Source organism: Bufo bufo, chromosome 2 (assembly GCF_905171765.1).
Source record: "Bufo bufo chromosome 2, aBufBuf1.1, whole genome shotgun sequence".
NCBI lineage: Eukaryota > Metazoa > Chordata > Amphibia > Anura > Bufonidae > Bufo > Bufo bufo.
The window spans coordinates 650,544,201-650,566,623 of record NC_053390.1 but is presented as its reverse complement, the minus strand read 5'-3'; positions in this window follow the sequence as shown (position 1 = coordinate 650,566,623).

Below are 22,423 nucleotides of genomic sequence, written 5' to 3'. Positions count from 1 at the left end.
ATAGTTCACAGACCGAGCATTCAGTATTTGCCACTCACACACCACCTGCTTGTCTTGCCCCCTCTGCTGGTGTCTCTCAAGGCTCTGACCTAGGATCCTGCTCTTCTCAATCTACACCTTCCGCCTGGGATAGCTCATAAAGTCCCATGGCTTTCAGTATCACTTCGATGGTGACGACATCCACATTTACCTCACTGGTCCAGATGTCACCTACTTACTATTCAGATTCCCACAATATCTATCTGTTATATCCTCCTTCTTCTCCTCTCACTTTCTAAAACTCACATGGCAAAAACTGAATTTATTATATTTCACCCTTCTATCACAATCAATGGTTAAATGTTCCCTCCGGTCCTGCAACTCCGCTGCCTATGATTCTGCTCTTTCCTTCAAACCAAATATCCTTCAAACTAAATGTCCTTTCCACCTCCTGCCACCTCCAACTAAAAAATTTTTCTTGGTTCCTCACATTCCTGCACTAGTGATGGACGAACATTGGCCGGAACGGTTCGCGAACGCGATCATGCAAACATGATCAAATGTTCGCGAACCGCAAGTTCGCGGCGGGCCCTATTCACTTTAATGGCAAGCAAACTTGAAAAACCTTCAGCTCATATTTGCAGCCACCAAATACTTAGTAGAAGTGCACAAATAGTCCAACAACATGGACAGTGACATACTAGAGGGAGATCATTGACAAAAATTCCAACAAAAAATATGTTTTTATGCATCTTAAAGGGAAATTCTCTGAAATGTGCCCTGTTGAAGCCTAGAAAAAATTTAGTTTAGGCTACAGGAGTATCGGCCTTAAAAATTAGGCATTCACCTGACATAAAAGAAATTTTGATTATGTGGCTCGAGGTACATTATGCGGTCAATGGATACAAATTTTACTGTAGGCCACTGGACTACAGGCCCCAAACATTAGGCATTCACCGGACAGAAAAGATCAAGTGATTATGTGGCCGGAGGTATATTACACGGTCAATGGATATAAATTTTACTGCAGGTCAGTACAAATACAGATCAAATACATGTGTTTAAAAGAACTAAAAATATAAAATTGGATTAAAAACATAGCTAACGAAATCCCCCCAATTGAAAAAAACCCTAATGATAATAGTTAAAATTCGATAACACATGGTCATCACTGGAGTTGAATTCCTCAGACACAATTATTCATTCACCGTACAGAAAAGAACAAGTAAGTATGTGGCTGGATGGTAGATTACACGGTCATTGGATATCAATTTTCCAGCAGGCCAGTACCCCAGAACCTGTCATGCCGCAGAGTTCCTACAGGTAGTCATTAACTGCACGTTTCTGCTGGAGCAGCCTATCAAGCATATATAAGGTGGAGTCGGGCAGTTGCAGAAGGTGCGCGCGAATACGTCAAAGGACGCACCAGAGTTGGTTGAGTGGCTCACTCAGCCATTTGCTTCTGCACCCTCCTCATCCTCTCTATCTGCACCCTCTTCACTCTCTGCTGTGTGCACCCCTAAAGACACCACCACCATATCCTCTCCGCTCGAGTCAGACGATGTATTTTCCCATCCATTCCAAGACCTTACCAATGTGCAGCCATTTTCGGCATCAGATCAAAAAAAGGAGGTATCAACGGTCGCCACCTAGCAGTCTGATGACAGGAGCCAGATCAGCCCAAGGCGGGTGGACCCCGCTGTTACTGCCTACTCCGAGATTTCAGTGGTGGTGAAGGTGATGATGATGATGTGTCGATGGACGTCATGTGGGTGCCCACAAGAGAGGAAGAGGAGTGAAGTTCAGAGGGAGAGACGAAGCAGCAGATAGGGGTAGAAGGAGGAGAAGCAGGCAGAACTTACAGTGCACAGGAGGCAAAAAGCAGACTGCTAATGTATCTGGAACGAGCCATTCACCATGCACGGTCATATATGGCGCTCCCAGAACGCCGAAACATGGCTCCGCAGTGTGAGCTTTTTTTAACGTGTTCACTGCTGACAATAGTATTGCCATCTGCAGCCTGTGCTGTCAACGCATAAGTCGCGTTAAGCCCAACACTCACCTAGGGACGACCGCCTTAAGAAGGCACCTGGCCTCCCATCACCGAGCCCAGTGGGAGCAACACCATCAGAACCCACAATGCCACACTCCCGGCGCTCCACGTCCTGCCTCTTCTCCTTCTCCTCTCTCCTCCTATTTGTCCTCCACTCCACCTTACACCGCGCCCTCGTCGCGTTTATCTGGCAAAAGGCAGGCTTCCGTGGCCCAAATGTTTGAACGTAAAACGATGATGATGCCGGATAACCCTATTGCCCAATGGCTGACTGCCGGCTTGTCTGAACTTCTAGCCCGCCAACTACTGTCATATAAACTGGTGGACTCAGAGGCCTTTAGAAAATGTGTGGCCATTGGCACACCGCAATGGAAGGTCCCCAGAAGAAAATATTTCTCCCAGAAGGGCATCCCGGAGCTATATGGCCACGTTCAGAGGAAGGTGAATGTATCTCTGGCAAACAGTGTCGGTGCCAAGATACATGTGACCACAGACACGTGGTCTAGCAAACACAGGCAGGGAAGGTACAGAGCTTTTACTGCCCACTGGGTGTACCTTCTGATGACTGTCAAGCATGCAACCCGTGGCACCCGTGTGGATTTGGTGTTACCACCACGGATTGCATGCAGGCCTGCCTCTTCTTCTCCTCCTCCTACTCCATCCTCTGTCTCCTCCTCGGCTTATCCCCCTTTTTCCACTGCTATCGCCTCTTCCGCTGCGCCCCCCAAGTTCCCCAGAACCTATTCAATGTGCCAGGTGAGATGTTGCCATGCTGTCCTGCGGCTGTTGTGCCTGAAAGCCAAGAGCCTCACCGGTCCTGCACTCCTTTCAGCTCTGCGGTCACAGGCAGATCAGTGGCTAATCCCGCTCAATTTGACAGGCGGTAAAGTGGTGTGCGACAATGGTGCCAATTAGCTGAGCGTGCTGAAACAGGGCAAAATGACACACGTGCCATGCATGGCACACGTCCTGAACTTAGTCGTGCAGCGATTCGTTGCCAAATACCCCGGAGTCCAGGACGTCTTACGGCAGGCCAGGAAAATCTCTGTCCATTTTAGAAGATCTTACACGGCCATGGCTCGCCTTGCTGAAGTTCAGCGGCGACACCACCTGCCCTTCAGAAGTTTGATTTGTGAATTCCCACTTAGGCTCTGGCCTGGTGCACCTGCCCGACGCCTACGACCCCTGCGGAATGGCCTGCCACTTCCTCTGCCTGTCTTTTTTTAAATTACCCTGTGACAGAAGTCACTATAAAAGAGCAGAATTTGTGGAAGAAGGTATATCACACCCCTGCCTGAATCAGTTTTTTGGGGGGGCAACTGGTATATCACACCAGTAGAAATTATTTTTTCCAATAGCGTTTGTCACTCTGTGTAGATGCGGTAACACAGCAGAACCGCAAACAAATGCTGCACTACCCAAATGCACTATATATAAAGTATATTATTGGTATATCACACCCCTGCTTCAATCAGTTTTTTCGGGGGAAACTGGTATATCACACCAGTTTAAATTATTTGTTACAATAGCGTTTATCAATCTGTGTAGCTGAGGTAACGCAGCAGAACCGCAAACAAATGCTGCACTACCCAAATGAACTATATAGAAAGTATATTATTGGTATATCACACCCCTGCCTCAATCATTTTTTTTTGGGAGGGGGGGCAACTGGTATATCACACCAGTTGAAATTATTTGTTCCAATAGAGTTTGGCACTCTGTGTAGCTGCGGTAACGCAGCAGAACCGCAAACAAATGCTGCACTACCCAAGTGCACTATATATAAAGTATATTATTGGTATATCACACCCCTGCCTCAATCACTTTTTTGGGAGGGCAACTGGTATATCACACCAGTTGAAATTATTTGTTCCAAGAGCATTTTCCCCTCTGTATAGCTGCATTATCGCAGCAGAAACGCACACAACAGCTGCACAATACAAATGCACTTTAATATACTTTCTATGTTAGAAAGAATATTATAAGTATATTACACCCCTCAGTAAGTCACACCTATCGATAGCACACATATACCAGTCCTTAAAAGGACTTTTGTGGCCCTATTAGCTAGCATTTGGTGTCCCTAACAGTCTTTCCCTGCTCCACTCAGCAACCTCTCCCTACACTGGCAAAAGACTGAATGTAAAATGGCGGCCAGATCGGGTTTATTTATAAGGTAGGGAGTATGTCCATGTGCTGAAACGTCTCAATTGTACCTGTACCACCTGATGGATGTGTTATGGGTCAAAGTTCTTCACAATGTAAAAGATTTTGGCGCCGGTGGACATCGTCATATTTTCGCCTGTTCGGCAAACCGTGAACGAGCAAAGTTTGCCGCGAAACAACCGCCGGGGGCGAACCGCAAGGCTTTTTTGATGCAGTCCTTGGTGTCACGCCAAATCTTTAAAAAATCCCTAAAAGAGGAATCCGCAGCTGGTACCCCAGATGATGTAGGAACAGGTAGAGAAGTGCAAGGGTGTTGTCCAGAAACAAAGAATGGAGAGGATCCAATAGACTCACTATAGTGGTTGTTATAGGAGACCTCAGACCAAAGTAGCAATTGTACCCAGTTGTCATGTTAGGCCGAAAACAAAATGCCGGAGATAGTTCTCTAATATTTTATTGACCTGCACTACTTGCCCATTGGTCTGGGGATGATAACCGGAAGAGAAGTCGAGCCGGCAAAGAGCTCTCCAGAGCTTAGAGGTAAACTGGACTCCGCGATCGGAAGCAATATACCACTGTAGTCCATGCAAGCGGAATATGTGTTTCATGAACAGTTTAGCAAGTTCAGCAGCAGAGGGCAGTCTAGCCAAAGGAACAAAGTGCGCCATCTTGGAGAACCGGTCCACAACCACCCAGATAGCAGTACATCCAGCAGAAGAGGGCAGATTGGTAACAAAGTCCATGGCAATGTGTTGCCATTGGGCAACAGGAATAGAGATGGCCTGGCGGTCGTTTCGCGCTGAACTTTGCTCATTCGCCGAACACGCAAACATATGGCGATATTCGCACGCGCCTTATTTTTTTGCATAGCGCTGAACTTTGACCCATGACACATCCATCAGGTGGGACAGGACGACCAATTGAGAGAATTCAGCACACGGACACACCCCCAACACTATAACAGAACCCGATCTGGCAGCCATTTTACATTATGTGTTTTGCCAGTGTGGGGAGAGGTTGCATTTTGATGCAGGGACAGTTAGGGTCACCAAACACTAGCTAATAGGGCCACAAAAGTCCTTTTAAGGACTGGTATAGGTGTGCTATCGATCGGTGTGATATAGAGGGGTGTGATATACTTATAAAATACTTTCTAACATAGAAATTATATTATAGTGTATCTGTATTGTGCAGCAGTTATGTGCGGCTCAGCTGCGATACAGCAGCTAGAGAGAGGTACAAACAATATTGGAGTAACTAGTTGCAATGGGTAAAACAAAACATTCAATGCAACAGCTCTCTGAAAACCAAATAAAGTACAAAAATGCATAATAATTGCTAGTGCTATACTTATAAATTAGAGATGCTTGGCAAACCATTTTGTACAAAATTTTTTGAGCCCGTCTGCCGCACGTCAAGGCGATCTCTGTAAGACGGGTTCCTAACACTAAATTCTACCTGTTATGTGCCATGACGGCTACCATATAATTCAGCGAGTGTAGGTTCCACATGCATGCTGGGCCTGCTTTAATTTCTGTCATTTTTGGTGCCAAAATGACCTCCATTATATCCAAGGAATGCAGGTACCAACATGCATGCCGGGCCCACTCCACACCACGCCTGGTGCCAAATGGCCACCAAAGACTGCAATGAGAGTCCACAAACTATCTCTCTCCTGGTGCCAAATGGCTTCCAGTGAGTGAGGGAGAGCAGGCCAAGCTATATGCTCACACTAATTAAAATCAGCCTATGAGGCAGACGAGCTGGTCAGGAGTGCACGACTAAGGAGGCAGCCACACCTCCAGTACAAACTGAAAAGAAAAAGTGGGTCAGTCAGCACATCCCAAAGCGCAGGGGCACGTTGCTATGGCTGAGAACAACACTGTAAAACAAAACATGCAATGCAACAGTGGTGATGACCGCTGAGGAAGGGGCTTGATCCCCGAAATGCGTCCGGTTTTTTAAAGCAAAGGTTTTTCATTGAAGTCCCGAGGTGCCGATACTGAAAGGCAGCCCCCCGGACCCTTGCCGAGTGAACTTCTGTGCGAATACCAGCACACAGTCCGGACTCTCGGACCTAACTTACTTACCAGTCTTTCAAAGAGCTGCGTGAATCACGTGGGAACGCAGCCAGGTCACGTGGGACGCCGCGTTCGAGACCTTCAGACCACACGGGACGCCGATGTGAGTCTAAGTGGCTGATCAAGGATTTCCCTCCAGTGACACAAGAGGGGTAACCTACTTTGCCCCACTGGGCTATATTGATGTACCAACTTATGCGATTTTCTTCACGTGCACACGCCACATTGACGATTAAGTATGGTCATATATACTGGGAAAAAGACGGCTGGCACTCACTATGTGGTTTCACATCAAACAACAATTTATTATAACTATACCGCTATTTAAACAGTAAAATACATGTTATCTTAAAACAAAATAGTTAAAAATCCCCCTAAAAAATAAATAGTAAAAAACAATAAACTGTTCAATTGGATCATAAACCGCACAAGAATGAAGTCTCTTGGAAAGATGTAGTATTTCTTTGCCTGTTTGGGCGATATGTGTCCAATTAAATATAACAAGGATACTGTCACTTTAAATGAAATGAGAAATGCAGCCAAGTCCACAAGCTGTATTAATAACTGCTGGGGTATAATCTCTACCTCTCTATGATTTGCTTCAGCAGCTCTTATTTGGGTAAGTCTTGTAGATTTCAGTTTTTGGATATGTAATACATTTACAGGGTAATTGTACAGCTTACCCACCAGAATGAAACTCCGGCTGTCTGCTTAGCTCGCCGCTGCTCGCTCTCGGCGTCCCCCGCTCTCCGATGTTTGGCACGTGATGTACCTGAGTTATCGCGGGATTTGACAATTTCAATCCGAAGATCTGGTGAGAGCAGAACGAAACTCCGGCCGTCTGCTTAGCTCGCCGCTGCTCGCTCTCAGCGTCCCCGCTCTCCGATGTATGGCACGTGATGTACCTGAGTTATCGCGGGATTTGACAATTTCAATCCGAAGATCTGGTGAGAGCTGCAGAGTAAGTATATGAATGGAGCGCTCCACTTGTAGAAAATACTTCAAATTTCGTTGGTCATATCCAGAGGCTTCTTGTTGGCAGGGATATAACGCTAAACGCGTTTCGAGGACTTCAATCCTCTTCCTCAGTAGCTATATCCCTGTTCTTGAGTCTCCTCCTTTTATATCATCCTCAGCAGTCCCCAAAATCTGGGCTGGAATCGCTTTTCCTCCTGATGCGGTTTTTGGTGCGTTTCTAGTGCGGTTTTAAAATCGCATGTGCGTTTTTCATGGCATCAAAACCGCAACCTCTTGTTTAATATAAGTCTACCCAAACGCAGTCATTCTCCAATGTAAAAACACATAATAATGATCAATATATTAAATTTATAAAAATTATTAAAAACAGTTTTTAATATATCCCAGGAGATCAGAAGTTTATAAATAATTAAAAAATATATAATGATATATAACAGATACAAGCTAGTCAATGACGTCTGTATGGTAAAGGGCCTCATCCTCCATAAATTCTATTCTTATCTCTCTTGCAATGTTGGTATTAATATAGGAGAATGACGTAAAAGGTAGCGTGCACATCAAACAAGAGGGGACCACAGTGCCGTTAAACGGCCAACCATGTGATTCCCAATTGAATGAGGGGCACACTATCTAATCTATAGGAATCCAAAAATTTCCAGTTCTGCGTTTAAGCCCACTGGTATCAAACTTCCAAAGTTATATATTTGTTTGGATTCTGCCCTAGACATCCGCTCTATATGGTTTCCACCTCTCCAATGTTTGTCAATTTTTTCTAGAGCTACAAAGGACAGACCTGTGGGGTCCTGTCCATGAGCTTCTTTAAAGTGCCTTGAGAGTGAGTGTTTATCGTACCCCTTCTTGATATTGGAAATGTGTTCCGATATCCTCACTCTCAAGGCCCTTTTCGTCCGTCCAATATATTGTCTTGAGCACGGACATTGTGCTAGATAAATCACGCTCACAGAGTTACATGTCAGGAATTGTTCAATCTCCCACACAAAGGAATTTTGCGTGGAAGATACCGTCTTAGTATTCCTAGGAATTCTTGTAATTTTGCAACAACTGCACTGTCCGCATTTGTAAAAACCTTTCAGATTCGTTAGTCTCCCGGTATTCAATGTAGCTCTCTTTCTAGTTTTGATCGATGGAGCTACTTTTATCCCTAAATTGGCAGCTCTAGTATATATTATTTGTGGTTTAATTGGTATTATCCTACCTATTGTTTTGTCTTGTAGTAGGTGGTGCCAATGCCGTTTAATGATTTCCTCCACCTTTCTTCTTTGTGTTGTGTATGGAAGGATAATCCTGAATTGGGAGTCTACTTCATTTTGCTCTGCTGTTTTGACAGTTAATAATGAGCTCCTCGGTAGTTTCCTGACTTTTTCCAATGAACTTTCTAGTATATTGGTTGGGTATTGTTTGGCCAGGAATTTATCTCTCAGGTGCATTGCTTCTAATTCAAATTGAGCCTCTTCGGTACAATTCCGTTTTAATCTACGGAACTGTCCGAAGGGTACATTTAACAGCCAATTGGGCAGATGACAACTAGAGTGCAGGATAAATGCATTCCGGGCAGAAGGTTTTTGATATGTCTTGCAAATGTATTTATCCGCTACCCTCGTAATTGCCAGATCTAAAAATTCTATTTCCGTCGTTCCAGTATTTTGGGTAAAAACTAAATTCAAGCTGTTTGCATTGAGTTCTGTTAAAAAATTATTAAAACTATCTTGATCTCCCTTCCAAATTAAAAGAACGTCGTCAATATAACGACGCCAGAGCACCAGGTCACCCCTTCTATGCAAATCAATAGTTTCCTGTTCCCATTGTGCTAGGAACAGGTTTGCATAACTGGGGGCAAACCTGGTGCCCATGGCTGTTCCTCTGATCTGTAGATAAAAACATCCCTCAAAATAAAAATAATTATGTTGTAAGATGTGTTTAATACCTTCTAAAATAAAATCTGATTGTTGTTTTTTTATTGTCTTACTATTTTCCAATTGGGTTTTAATGGCTCTTATTCCGGCTTCATGGTCTATTACTGTGTAGAGGGACTGGATATCGAGTGTGGTCATAATCCAGTCCTCTCCCACATTTAACCCTTCTAATATCTGGATGATTTGTGTAGTATCCCTCAAGTATGATGTGGTGGTTTTTACCATGGGTTGTAGCCATGTATCAATATATCTAGATAAATTCGATGTTAAAGAGCCAATCCCTGATACTATGGGGCGGCCAGGAGGACTCTCCATGTCCTTGTGTACCTTGGGAAGGCAATAGAAGACCGGGAGTCTTCCCGGCGTCCCCATAATATAATCAGATTCTTGTTGAGACAAGATGCCCATCTGGGCACCTTTCTGGCAGTATTCTTCTAATTTATCATTGAATGTTTTTGTGGGGTCTGCATCCAACTTTTTATATGTCAATTTGTCAGATAATTGTCTCGAGCATTCCTGTATGTATTTAGCGGTATCCAAAATTACGATCGCCCCCCCTTTGTCTGCGGGGCGAATCGTAATTTTCTAATTTTTTTGGAATTCTTTAATTGCGGACACTTCTCCATTGGTTAAATTTTTTCTGTAAAATTGTTTTTCTTTTATTCTTCTGAGATCAGTTTCAACATTTTTCTGGAAGCTTCCCATTTCTGGGCCAATTTCATTTCTAGGAATTTTTTTTGACTTTTTCTTTAAATTCGTATGTTTGAATCTATCTTCTACCTGTACAGTTGTAGAGATCGGATTTTTAATGAAATACTTTTTCAGACAAATGTTCCTCATAAATTTTTGGATCCCGATGTAGGTATCAAATTTGTTTAGTTGTGCGCTAGGAGCGAATTTTAATCCTTTATTTAAAAGGGAACTTTGTGCTGGTGTTAAATTCATGTTACTCAAGTTGATAATGTTGTCCAATTCTGTGCTGTGTGTCTTTATCTGTGAACCCTTCTTTTTCCTCCCCCTTCGTGTCTTATTGTTTCTAATTGGTGATTGTGATATGTTTGTTTCTGACCTTCCCTCTGCGTGTATATTGGTGGTGTTCTCTGGTGATCCCTCTGTCCTGATGGACGTGCTTGGTGTGGTGTGTAATAGGATTCCTCCTGTCTGTGATGATTGTGGTGTCTCAAATTGTATTGGTGTTTCTGTGGTGTTTGTGCTCTCCTGTTCTGTTCTGGTGTCCGTGCATATCTGGATTTTACTCTTGGTGAATGGTGGGGTGGAGTCCCATCTAAAAAAGGCTGTTGCGCTAATGTTTCAAACCTATTTCTAGTTGGTATTGTAGGTTTAATTTGTTCCACAGGGGGTCTAATTCTGTTATCTGATTTATTCTGTATTGTTTTCGGGACAAAATTATGTTTTTTACTCTTTTTTGTAATTATTTCAGATTCAGTTCGGTCTAAACTCTTACATATTCTGTCCTGCCATAAATCTAGAACACTGTCTTTAGGTAATTGGTCTATTTTAATTTTCATCTTGTTAATTTCATCTGTAACATTTCCCAAGATTTGTACTCTCCTTTTTATAATTAGTTCAACTAGTGACCTTGATTGCATATGCAGGAGGTTAGCCCATTCAAGGTTAAACTCCTCCCCATATAAATCCTGTGCAGGAGTTTTCAATAGTTGTAAACCTTTTGGGATCCTATCTTGGTCTAGATATTGGCGTAGGGATTTAATCTCCCAGTTGTGTTTCAGTTGTTTAACCTCCTCAGGACCGCCGTACGCAGGATTGCGTCTTTGCGGCGGCCCTGCTCTTCTGGGTGGACGCGCCGGCGCGTCCTCTCGTGAGACGCGAGATTTCCTGTGAACGCGCGCACACAGGCGCGCGCGTTCACAGGAACGGAAGGTAAGAGAGTGGATCTCCAGCCTGCCAGCGGCGATCGTTCGCTGGCAGGCTGGAGATGTGTTTTTTTTAACCCCTGACAGGTATATTAGAAGCTGTTTTGATAACAGCGTCTAATATACCTGCTACCTGGTCCTCTGGTGGTCCCTTTTGTTTGGATCGACCACCAGAGGACACAGGTAGCTCAGTAATATGTTGCACCAGGCACCACTACACTACACCCCCCCCTGTCACTTATTAACCCCTTATTCACCCTTGATCACCCCTGATCACCCCATATAGACTCCCTGATCACCCCCCTGTCATTGATCAACCCCCTGTAAAGCTCCATTCAGATGTCCGCATGATTTTTACGGATCCACTGATAGATGGATCGGATCCGCAAAACGCATACGGACGTCTGAATGAAGCCTTACAGGGGCGTGATCAATGACTGTGGTGATCACCCCATATAGACTCCCTGATCACCCCCCTGTCATTGATTACACCCCTGTCATTGATCAACCCCCTGTAAAGCTCCATTCAGATGTCCGCATGATTTTTACGGATCCACTGATAGATGGATCGGATCCGCAAAACGCATACGGACGTCTGAATGAAGCCTTACAGGGGCGTGATCAATGACTGTGGTGATCACCCCATATAGACTCCCTGATCACCCCCCTGTCATTGATTACACCCCTGTCATTGATCACCCCCCTGTAAAGCTCCATTCAGATGTCCGCATGATTTTTACGGATCCACTGATAGATGGATCGGATCTGCAAAACGCATACGGACGTCTGAATGAAGCCTTACAGGGGCGTGATCAATGACTGTGGTGATCACCCCATATAGACTCCCTGATCACCCCCCTGTCATTGATTACACCCCTGTCATTGATCACCCCCCTGTAAAGCTCCATTCAGATGTCCGCATGATTTTTACGGATCCACTGATAGATGGATCGGATCTGCAAAACGCATACGGACGTCTGAATGAAGCCTTACAGGGGCGTGATCAATGACTGTGGTGATCACCCCATATAGACTCCCTGATCACCCCCCTGTCATTGATTACCCCCCTGTCATTGATCAACCCCCTGTAAAGCTCCATTCAGATGTCCGCATGATTTTTACGGATCCACTGATAGATGGATCGGATCCGCAAAACGCATACGGACGTCTGAATGAAGCCTTACAGGGGCGTGATCAATGACTGTGGTGATCACCCCATATAGACTCCCTGATCACCCCCCTGTCATTGATTACACCCCTGTCATTGATCAACCCCCTGTAAAGCTCCATTCAGACGTCCGCATGATTTTTACGGATCCACTGATAGATGGATCGGATCCGCAAAACACATACATGCGTCTCCCTGGAGCCCCCCTGTCATTGATCACCCCCCCCTGTCATGATGCATTCAGATGTCCGTATGATTTTTACGGATCCACGGATACATGGATCGGATCCGCAAAACACATACGGACATCTGAATGGAGCCTTACAGGGGGGGTGATCAATGACAGGGGGGTGATCACCCCATATTGACTCTCTGATCACCCCCCTGTCATTGATCACCCCCCTGTCATTGATCACCCCCCTGTCATTGATCACCCCCCTGTCATTGATCACCCCCCTGTAAGGCTCCATTCAGACATTTTTTTGGCCCAAGTTAGCGGAATTTTTTTTTTCTTTTCTTACAAAGTCTCATATTCCACTAACTTGTGTCAAAAAATAAAATCTCACATGAACTCCCCATACCCCTCACGAAATCCAAATGCGTAAAATTTATTAGACATTTATATTCCAGACTTCTTCTCACGCTTTAGGGCCCCTAGAATGCCAGGGCAGTATAAATACCCCACATGTGACCCCATTTCGGAAAGAAGACACCCCAAGGTATTCCGTGAGGGGCATATTGAGTCCATGAAAGATTGAAATTTTTGTCCCAAGTTAGCGGAAAGGGAGACTTTGTGAGAAAAAAAATAAAATATCAATTTCTGCTAACTTGTGCCAAAAAAAAAAAAATTCTATGAACTCGCCATGCCCCTCATTGAATACCTTGGGGTGTCTTCATTCCAAAATGGGGTCACATGTGGGGTATTTATACTGCCCTGGCATTCTAGGGGTCCTAAAGCGTGAGAAGAAGTCTGGGATCCAAATGTCTAAAAATGCCCTCATAAAATGAATGTGGGCCCCTTTGCGCATCTAGGCTGCAAAAAAGTGTCACACATATGGTATCGCCGTACTCAGGAGAAGTTGGGGAATGTGTTTTGGGGTGTCATTTTACATATACCCATGCTGGGTGAGATAAATATCTTGGCAAAAGACAACTTTTCCCATTTTTTTTATACAAAGTTGGCATTTGACCAAGATATTTATCTCACCCAGCATGGGTATATGTAAAAAGACACCCCAAAACACATTCCTCAACTTCTCCTGAATACAGAGATACCAGATGTGTGACACTTTTTTGCAGCCTAGGTGGGCAAAGGGGCCCATATTCCAAAGAGCACCTTTCGGATTTCACTGGTCATTTTTTACAGAATTTGATTTCAAACTTCATACCACACATTTGGGCCCCTAGAATGCCAGGGCAGTATAACTACCCCACAAGTGACCCCATTTTGGAAAGAAGACACCCCAAGGTATTCCGTGAGGGGCATGGCGAGTTCCTAGAATTTTTTATTTTTTGTCACAAGTTAGTGGAAAATGATGATTTTTTTTTTTTTTTTTTTTTTTCATACAAAGTCTCATATTCCACTAACTTTTGACAAAAAATAAAAACTTCCATGAACTCACTATGCCCATCAGCGAATACCGTGGGGTGTCTTCTTTCCAAAATGGGGTCACTTGTGGGGTAGTTATACTGCCCTGGCATTCTAGGGGCCCAAATGTGTGGTAAGGAGTTTGAAATCAAATTCTGTAAAAAATGACCAGTGAAATCCGAAAGGTGCTCTTTGGAATATGGGCCCCTTTGCCCACCTAGGCTGCAAAAAAGTGTCACACATCTGGTATCTCCGTACTCAGGAGAAGTTGGGGAATGTGTTTTGGGGTGTCATTTTACATATACCCATGCTGGGTGAGAGAAATATCTTGGCAAAAGACAACTTTTCCCATTTTTTTATACAAAGTTGGCATTTGACCAAGATATTTATCTCACCCAGCATGGGTATATGTAAAAAGACACCCCAAAACACATTCCTCAACTTCTCCTGAATACAGAGATACCAGATGTGTGACACTTTTTTGCAGCCTAGGTGGGCAAAGGGGCCCATATTCCAAAGAGCACCTTTCGGATTTCACTGGTCATTTTTTACAGAATTTGATTTCAAACTCCTTACCACACATTTGGGCCCCTAGAATGCCAGGGCAGTATAACTACCCCACAAGTGACCCCATTTTGGAAAGAATAGACCCCAAGGTATTTCGTGATGGGCATAGTGAGTTCATAGAACTTTTTATTTTTTGTCACAAGTTAGTGGAATATGAGACTTTGTAAGAAAAAAAAAAAATCATCATTTTCCGCTAACTTGTGACAAAAAATAAAAAGTTCTATGAACTCACTATGCCCATCAGCGAATACCTTAGGGTGTGTACTTTCCGAAATGGGGTCATTTGTGGGGTGTTTGTACTGTCTGGGCATTGTAGAACCTCAGGAAACATGACAGGTGCTCAGAAAGTCAGAGCTGCTTCAAAAAGCGGAAATTCACATTTTTGTACCATAGTTTGTAAACGCTATAACTTTTACCCAAACCATTTTTTTTTTTTACCCAAACATTTTTTTTTTATCAAAGACATGTAGAACAATAAATTTAGAGCAAAATTTATATATGGATCTCGTTTTTTTTTGCAAAATTTTACAACTGAAAGTGAAAAATGTCATTTTTTTGCAAAAAAATCGTTAAATTTCGATTAATAACAAAAAAAGTAAAAATCTCAGCAGCAATGAAATACCACCAAATGAAAGCTCTATTAGTGAGAAGAAAAGGAGGTAAAATTCATTTGGGTGGTAAGTTGCATGACCGAGCAATAAACGGTGAAAGTAGTGTAGGTCAGAAGTGTAAAAAGTGGCCTGGTCTTTCAGGGTGTTTAAGCACTGGGGGCTGAGGTGGTTAATGACCAAATGTTCTAATTCTCTGAATGTATCCTGTACGGATTTGGTCTCTGTATTGTCCAATAGAGGAACTTCAAATAGGAAGGTGTCCACTTTTTGTTTCTTTAGTTCGATATGACTCCACATATCCATCCTGAGTATGGTGGGAGCTAAATCCACAAACGAGTGATAAGAAATTGAAATAGAAGAATATGTGGATAGCTCACCACCCTCCTCAGTAAGGTAGGGGTGCTCTAGCCGAAAGACTGCTCACTCAATCAGTACAAAGAGATAAATAATGGGAAAAAGACGGCTGGCACTCACTATGTGGTTTCACATCAAACAACAATTTATTATGACTATACCGCTATTTAAACAGTAAAATACATGTTATCTTAAAACAAAATAGTTAAAAATCCCCCTAAAAAATAAATAGTAAAAAACAATAAACTGTTCAATTGGATCATAAACCGCACAAGAATGAAGTCTCTTGGAAAGATGTAGTATTTCTTTGCCTGTTTGGGCGATATGTGTCCAATTAAATATAACAAGGATACTGTCACTTTAAATGAAATGAGAAATGCAGCCAAGTCCACAAGCTGTATTAATAACTGCTGGGGTATAATCTCTACCTCTCTATGATTTGCTTCAGCAGCTCTTATTTGGGTAAGTCTTGTAGATTTCAGTTTTTGGATATGTAATTCATTTACAGGGTAATTGTACAGCTTACCCACCAGAACGAAACTCCGGCTGTCTGCTTAGCTCGCCGCTGCTCGCTCTCAGCGTCCCCGCTCTCCGATGTTTGGCATGTGATGTACCTGAGTTATCGCGGGATTTGACAATTTCAATCCGAAGATCTGGTGAGAGCTGCAGAGTAAGTATATGAATGGAGCGCTCCACTTGTAGAAAATACTTCAAATTTCGTTGGTCATTAGAGGTGGAAACCATATAGAGCGGATGTCTAGGGCAGAATCCAAACAAATATATAACTTTGGAAGTTTGATACCAGTGGGCTTAAACGCAGAACTGGAAATTTTTGGATTCCTATAGATTAGATAGTGTGCCCCTCATCCAATTGGGAATCACATGGTTGGCCGTTTAACGGCACTGTGGTCCCCTCTTGTTTGATGTGCACGCTACCTTTTACGTCATTCTCCTATATTAATACCAACATTGCAAGAGAGATAAGAATAGAATTTATGGAGGATGAGGCCCTTTACCATACAGACGTCATTGACTAGCTTGTATCTGTTATATATCATTATATATTTTTTAATTATTTATAAACTTCTGATCTCCTGGGATATATTGAAAACTGTTTTTAATAATTTTTATAAATTTAATATATTGATCATTATTATGTGTTTTTACATTGGAGAATGACTGCGTTTGGGTAGACTTATATTAAACAAGAGGTTGCGGTTTTGATGCCATGAAAAACGCACATGCGATTTTAAAACCGCACTAGAAACGCACCAAAAACCGCATCAGGAGGAAAAGCGATTCCAGCCCAGATTTTGGGGACTGCTGAGGATGATATAAAAGGAGGAGACTCAAGAACAGGGATATAGCTACTGAGGAAGAGGATTGAAGTCCTCGAAACGCATTTAGCGTTATATCCCTGCCAACAAGAAGCCTCTGGATATGACCAACGAAATTTGAAGTATTTTCTACAAGTGGAGCGCTCCATTCATATACTTACTCTGCAGCTCTCACCAGATCTTCGGATTGAAATTGTCAAATCCCGCGATAACTCAGGTACATCACGTGCCAAACATCGGAGAGCGGGGACGCTGAGAGCGAGCAGCGGCGAGCTAAGCAGACGGCCGGAGTTTCGTTCTGCTCTCACCAGATCTTCGGATTGAAATTGTCAAATCCCGCGATAACTCAGGTACATCACGTGCCAAACATCGGAGAGCGGGGGACGCCGAGAGCGAGCAGCGGCGAGCTAAGCAGACAGCCGGAGTTTCGTTCTGGTGGGTAAGCTGTACAATTACCCTGTAAATGAATTACATATCCAAAAACTGAAATCTACAAGACTTACCCAAATAAGAGCTGCTGAAGCAAATCATAGAGAGGTAGAGATTATACCCCAGCAGTTATTAATACAGCTTGTGGACTTGGCTGCATTTCTCATTTCATTTAAAGTGACAGTATCCTTGTTATATTTAATTGGACACATATCGCCCAAACAGGCAAAGAAATACTACATCTTTCCAAGAGACTTCATTCTTGTGCGGTTTATGATCCAATTGAACAGTTTATTGTTTTTACTATTTATTTTTTAGGGGGATTTTTAACTATTTTGTTTTAAGATAACATGTATTTTACTGTTTAAATAGCGGTATAGTCATAATAAATTGTTGTTTGATGTGAAACCACATAGTGAGTGCCAGCCGTCTTTTTCCCATTATTTATCTCTTTGTACTGATTGAGTGAGCAGTCTTTCGGCTAGAGCACCCCTACCTTACTGAGGAGGGTGGTGAGCTATCCACATATTCTTCTATGGTCATATATACGCCACACACGGCGATTGAGTGCGGTCACAGATTTGGCCAAATAGGATCGTGCATCTCAATATAATGTTCATATCAGGATCGAGTCCATAGCCTGGATTGGCGATTTTTGGGGCATTTGTGTATTTACATTCGTGTATTTGTACAATACATTGTATTAGGGTCCTACAGGTGCGACTGCACTTTTTATGTGTTTATGTTTTTATGATAGCCTTTTATGTGAGTATTTTATGATTATTTTATGTGTAATAAATAGGTTTATTGACACCCTATACTGGATGTTCTCAGGTAATTGAGTGCCCTCCAATAATTTATATATACCTTTTTCCGCCAAATACTCATTGAGGAGTGCTATATACCTATTTCTGCCAAATACTGATTGTGGGGTGCCATATACCTTCTTCCAAATAATACTGATTGAGGTGTGCTATATACCTTTTTCCGCCAAATACTCATTGAGGAGTGCTATATACCTGTTTCTGCCAAATACTGATTGAGGGGTGCCATATACCTTCTTCCACTAAATACTGATTGAGGGGTGCAATTTCTATATACCTTCTTCGACCAAATACTGATTGAGGGGTGCAATACACCATTTTTCCGCCAAATACCGATGGAGGGGTGTCATATACCTTAAAGAGGATCTTTCATCGGTCCAATAATTTTGAACTAAGTGTCATAATCTGTACAGCGGCGCCCAGGGATCTCACTGCACTTACTATTATCCCTGGGCGCTGCGCCGTTCTCCCGCTTCTGCTACCACCAACCTATCTTCTGCTGCTACTTGGGCCGACGACAGCAACATTTTTGCCACTGTCTGTAACTTTGGAGGGCCAGGGCAACTGTTTGTTGGTCATAGTGTACAGTTACTGTATAAGTCATGTAACAGATTAATTGCAAATGTGCCAGCAGCTTAACAAGATGCATATGGCTATATACAGTATTACACTACACTTTAATACTGAAACACAGTAATTCTATGTAAAAATTACCATATTAACTGTAAATGTGCCAGCGGTTCAACAAGAAGCAGATCGATATATATTACAACGCACTTTAATACTGAGGCACAGTAATTGTGTGTATAAATAAAAATATTAACTGGGATTGTGGCAGATGTGAATAAAATGCACACAACGATTACATTCAACATGCACTGTCCCTGGTGTCTCCCTATGCTCTCCCTACAGTGTCTAAAAACTATCCCTATGATCTCCCTACACTGTCCCTGCACTATCTCTATCCAATTGAAAGCTTTCTGCAACATGGTCCCTAGCACATAAGCGCTTATCAAGTCTTTCCATAAGCTTAGCTTACAGTGAAATGGTGGAGACTGCGCAAGATGAGGCTTTTTATATTGCTGTGACATCACAGGGGATGACTATCTGCTGATTGGCTGGCTGTAAAGCATTATGTGTGATCTTGCATTCCTGGGCTTCTTACTTTCACTTTGTAACATGTGAATCAGACAATTTAAGAAAAAAACTGAATCTTTCCTAAACCTTTGATAAATTTCTACCTCAGATGCTTTGATTCGCTCAACACTGTTATTAACTATACAGATCTAGTGAACAGTATTTAGAGAACATTCCTAAAGATTTATCTAAATCTTATGTCTTATGATGTGGTAATAATATACTTGACATTATTACAGATTTTACCTCGGTGATGTGAAATAAGTTTGCGTTAAAAAGGACAAAAGCCTTATAACTGCTTTAACTTTATTGGCTATCCAGAAAAGTTATGTTTGCAAGCTTCCAGAGGATAGAAATTCCTTCATCGGGATATATACAAATGAATGACTGTGAGAAAGGCACCTCACTCAAAATATGTTACATACATTTTACATGGGGTCATACATTACTTCATTAGGATAAGATGGAGCAATAAAGCTAATTGTTTTAGATGGACAAGTGATATACATTAATTTATCTAGAATTGTCAACAAGTTCCATTTTGTTTCCTAGGTATGTAGAATGGATACATACTACTTACTTACTCTTTTAGAGTTGCCTTTTTCATGGACTGGATATCTATTAGAGGACTATAAAACTTTCAGACTCCTTATCTATAATTGCAACAACATATTAGTGATAAAATGACTGGTCCATGATGGATAACAGATGCACCATTTCATATGTCAATGGGGTTCATTGGGATAATGTTGGTGTCTGTCCTGTTGAAAATGGAAATGTGAATCTAGATTTGCAGCGATATTAAAATTGTTGTTAAATGAGCAGCATTCATCACTATGGAAAGCTATAAAGCTCCTGACTAGACTTCAGCTGTGTATTAAAAGTCTCCCCGTTCACAGTAGACTCTTCTAGTTTACAAGTAAAAAATCTCCCAAAACAGTCAAAACCTTGAGATTGGAACAACAAACTGGTAGATGTGGTGAGCATGTTTCTATAAAATTGACCCCATATTTTTGGACTATTAAAAGCACCTGACAATAAGATGCATGATAAGTTTAAATTAAAGAAAATTAAAATAAAATTTTTTTTACAACTTATTAAACCTTCCCTGGTGGTTTAATGAAGTGGAGGGGTGTATTGTTTAGAGGAGGATAATAGTTCAGGTCATTTTGCAGAAAAACCTTCACCATTGGGGAGTTACTTTTATCCTATAACAGAACTATATCCTCAGGCAAAAAATACCACGTAGTGTATGGTGGATGGCAATTTAATGTTCCAACTACTATTTACTTTTCATTATAGGCGTCCTTCATTTTGGAAATTGTCTGTTAGATTGCCAACAATGAAGTTATGTGTTGTTTGCTGTTCTATGGGGATGTGATTTCTTCCAAGAACATCAGACTCCACCTTCTGTTCCCTCCTAAGAATAAAGATGTACAAAGCATAGTATGATGAAATAGTGTACACATGACATATAGACATACATATGCCCATTCTGTGTCTAACTTTTCTTGGAATCTTCACTACAATACAGCTTTCCAATGTCGTATGCCATTTGTTACATTTGGAGTTGTATAGTGACTTTGGCCAGTTTTCTGATTTAAATTCTAAGCCATCCACATTACAGAAATATGGTTTAAAAGTAAGACAGTCTAAAGTCACAAGAAGCTATCATGACTAGAGATGAGCGAGTTTTTCCTAAAAAGATTGGATTCGATCCAAATTTATTTGTGATGAATCGTGTTAAAAAACTGTTATTTCCTGTGCATTGCTGAAACATGCATTGTGAGTCCGATGTGGTAGTGACACAGTACTGTGAATCAGTATGACACTCAGATGACAGGCGTCACTCTTAGAATCACTTGACTCTTCACTTATTTGGTCATTTGCGAGGCAAAAACTCACCAAATAACCCCAGTGTGAACCCAGCCTTAGAGGTCAATGTTAGTGCCAGTTATGAAGAACTGTGCAGCGGCTCAAGATTCTACTATAGCATGAAAGAGCGCACTCTTATTACACCGTCATCAGCTGATTCCACAGATTTCAACAAAACCTCTTCTGTTAAAGGCTGATACAAATATAGCCCCCCTCGACAGAGTAGAAAGGGTGTCAGCAGTAAGTTTGTGTTGACGTCACTGACTATTTTGCCCTTCTTCTGATCCGTCCTAAGAACAACCCCAAAAAAACGGATCCTGTCTTTTGAAAATCTGCCTTCACTCGGTCAGCATTTGGTCACTAATCCATAAGACTAAAAAAAGCAGGAGTGGATCCAAATAAACGATGACACTTGAATGGAATACTTGCATGTCTTCTATGCTTTGTACTCATTCCTGCTTTTGGCTACCAAATCATTGGCCAATCCTGATGCAAAATAGAGAGCATGTGAAACAGGCCTTACGGCTGCTTTATAGACAGTATCCGTTGTGTGTCTCATTTTTCCTTCATTCTGAGAGATCGTAAGAAGGGTAAAATAAATGGTGATGTCAACAAGACCAAACAGAAAAAATAGTGTCTCCGTCATTGAGAGGGGAGGGTGGCAACAGCATGAGGAGTCAACATAGTGACAGAGTGCTGAGGTGGCAACAGCATGAGGAGTCAACATAGTAGCCCAGTGACAGAGTGGTGATGTGGCAACAGCATGAGAAGTCATCCGAGTGGCCTAGTAACAGAGGGGTGAGGTGGCAACAGCATGACGAGTCCACACAGTGGGCCAAGTAACAGAGTGGTGAAGTGGTAACAGCATGAGGAGCAACATAGTAGACCACTCACAGACTGCTATGGTGGCAACAGCATGAGGAATCAACATAGTAGCCCAGTGACAGAGTGGTGAGGTCGCAACAGCATGAGGAGTCATCAGAGTGGCCTAGTAACAGAGTGGTGAGGTGGAAACAACATGACAAGTCCACCCAGTAGCCCAGTGACAGATTGGTAAGGTGGAAACAGCATAAATAATCATCAGAGTGGCCCAGTGACAGAGTGGTGAGGTGGCAACAGCATGATGAGTCCACACAGTGGCCCAGTGACAGAGTGGTGAGGTGGCAACAGCATGAGGAGTCAACATAGTAGCCCAGTGACAGAGTGGTGAGGTGGAAAAAGCATGAGGAGTCATCAAAGTGGCCTAGCAACAGAGTGGTGAGGTGGAAACAGCACAAGGAGTTAATATAGTAGCCCAGTGACAGAGTGGAGAGGTGGCAACAGCACAAGGAGTCAACATAGTAGCCCAGTCACAGACTGATGAGATGGCAACAGCATGAGGAGTCAACACAATAGTCCAGTGACAGACTGCTGAGGTGGCAGCAGCATGAGAAGTCAACACAGTAGC